This window comes from Papaver somniferum, chromosome 4 (assembly GCF_003573695.1).
Source record: "Papaver somniferum cultivar HN1 chromosome 4, ASM357369v1, whole genome shotgun sequence".
NCBI classification, from domain to species: domain Eukaryota; kingdom Viridiplantae; phylum Streptophyta; class Magnoliopsida; order Ranunculales; family Papaveraceae; genus Papaver; species Papaver somniferum.
The window spans coordinates 112,397,831-112,401,026 of record NC_039361.1 but is presented as its reverse complement, the minus strand read 5'-3'; positions in this window follow the sequence as shown (position 1 = coordinate 112,401,026).

Here is a 3,196-nt window from a genome sequence, read left to right as displayed (position 1 = left end):
GTGATTGAGCAAGATTTTATGAGGCTGTTGGGTATAAAAAGGATTCTCAAGAGTCATAGAAGGGGGATGGAGAGTTAGGGGTGAGAACAGAGTATAGAAATTAGAGTTGCAGAGAGTTGCTGCTGCTGCCATTAGAGAAGAACACGAAGAACAATAGACTGCAAGTAGCAGTCGTTTTCTAGTGTCTTAAAACCGTTTCGTTTTCTTCCAGAAAAAGACTGTTGCTTCTGCGACTGTTTTGTGCTATAATTTTGTAACAACTTCTTTGCAACATTTGTCACACCCGTAGACCATTGCAAATCTCTTTATTATCTTATTTCTCCAATAAAAACACCATTTGAGCTATGAGTTATCTTTTTGAGTGTGTTTTCACCATGTGGAGCTAGAACCCTTCACTGGGACGACGGAGGAAGCTGTATTTCATCCTTTGGGTAATTTAATAAATTCCTTATTTACTTTTTGCATAAATTTTAAATGATTTATGATTTATATTCATCATTTTTTTATCTTGTTAGATAGTGTATGCTTAGTCTTAGATGTTTTAGATACACTATGCTTGTAATTTACAATTGATGTTTTACGAAATATACTTTGGCAAAGAATAGAGTTATTGTTTCTTTTGCTTTGAGCTATAAATGTCTAGGATTAATTTATAAACCCCATGAACATGAAAACCAGTGGAATTCCGAGTCCCGGTCTCTCTTCATCCTGTGACAAATTTTGTATATATATTTTTCCTTATTTTCTTTATTAAATCTTAAAACAAATTCTCAACAAATCTGAGTGAACGAATCATCTTACTACAACATCATAAAAAAACCACATCATTACACAGTGTCAAAGTTCAATTTTATCACAACTTCAACGACAATACTATGGTGATATGTATCACTCCCCCTTAGTCAATACTCCATCTCACATGGAAACCACTCCCCTTTACATAATGATCCAAAAACCATATGTATTTGTAGTGTGAACTACATATTAATTCTCCCTCTTTTTGTCAATAAAATTGGCAAAGATACAAGCACGGGATCCTAATGAAATTTTCGAAAGAGAGATTTCTTGATCAAAAGAAAGAAAAAATATATCATCTTATTTAGATGCAATCATAAAGCCGAAGCTAAATGCATTCATCAAGGAGCTTGTAAAGATACAAGATAACCCCTATAATATTCCACAGCCACACTCCCCACAAAGATTTGGTAATTAAGCATAAGTTCAATTAAGAACTCTTCCCTATAGAATGTTATTACCGAAAGAACAACAAGAGAGGCCTTAATTTCGAAAGAAAAGAAGGATTTCTTTGGACATAACAAATCACATACAAGTATGAATTTTAATCCAAAAAACTCAATTAAATTAACCACAAGAGAACCCATGATTAATTTAATCGACAAATGCTCAACATAAGTGAACTTATGGAGACTAAAAAAATATACAATTAGATTAATCACAAGAGAACCCATAATTAATCTAATCGAAATACACAACCAAACTAATCACAAAAGTAATCAATTTAATTGGTCATGCTCGACATAAAGTACCTCACGAAGTAACAACTAAGCCAAAACAATAACTCAGTCGATAGAGCTTAACATAAGACACCTTATGGAACAATACAATATATACAAAAAAATTGTGGATCGGAGATCGACCTAATACCGTGGAATAAGCAAGGACTCATTCTATTTTCCATCACCATTTGCACAATGACATACAATAGACATAATCCTTGTAAACAAAATATTTTAACCTATCTTCCATCAATTATTGAAATAATAGGCTTAACTTTTGTATTTGTCAAAAGTCCATTCATTCTTTTATCAATATATGCATATCGACTTACGAAAGACTTTACTTTTGACAAGGTATGGGACAATCACAGTTCACGGATGAAAACAGACATATCCCATGACAAATTGGAATGTATAAAACCATAAAGATTAATACTGCAAAAATCATCTTCTAAACAATTTTATAATTTAAACCAATAAATATAAAAACATGAAGATGAAAGCGTCGGACATAGCTATGTGCAAATCCAATAATTTCTATTCCTAACTCTAGTAATCCTTCTCAAAAACAAGAATAAATTCTCATAAGAAGTTTCCTAGGTATCAAGACAAACTCGCAATGCACATATAAGATGATTTGTCCTTAGAGGGTAAAATCAATCTTTTCCGCCCGGATTTACACCAAGAATTGCTACCAAAGGCGTACAAAAAGATTTTCTTAACAAATAAGAACATACAAAGTCATTAACGACCATGCACCATAGTTCACATAAAATGATTTTGAACATTCAAGAATCCTATAGTAATGCGCGTTACTGCCAACTCTTGAACTTCCTTCTTTGTGATTCACCAACAACATTCTTGTAAAAGCTTCAAATGAGCTTATAAGAGTAGTACTCCAAGAATACAAGTGCCCAAGTCCAAGAGAAGTGGAACAAGTGCGACGAGACGGAGCAAAATACTCAAAAACAAGAGACAGGACAAAGAACAATATTAACTCATCCAAATTCAAGTATTCTCATCTCCATTTTGAAGAGAATGCAAATAGGAAAATAATTCAAAAATAATGAGGTCAATCCGAGTTCGGACGAAGAAGTTACGGCCAAAACAAGTTTACTGAATATTGACGTCTACAGTAAAGTATGCATACGGGTTTGCAAACGAATTTTCATGACTTGGAGCAGTTTGCAATCTGGGTATGCGAACTTAAACCCCTGGATTTGGATTTTAAATGATGGTATGCATACTTGGTATGTGTACCATGAAGTCCAAACATCCCGAACTACTATTTTCAAACCTAAACATATAGGAACCTTAAACACAGATCAAGTTAGGTAGAAATGAACGATAAGCAAGGTACATGGATCATTTTAAGTACTCTAAGCAAGTAAAAACACAAATATTTCTCAAGTTTATAGACATACATTTTTAGAATAATCCAATTGAATTCTACAACCTAACCGAACATAATCCGTGTGCCCAATTCTCGTGCTTTCCTCACTGTATACATAACAGGGCATTTCTTTGTGAGGATGCACTTCCAACACAATCAAGTTGTGTTGAGGTGAACAATGTCTTGATCACCATGGCACCAAGAGAGAGTTTCTTTCCAGCAACTCTTACATCTTGTAGTGTTGAGAAACACCCAAGGAACTGTTTTTATAAGTCTATCGAAGAAC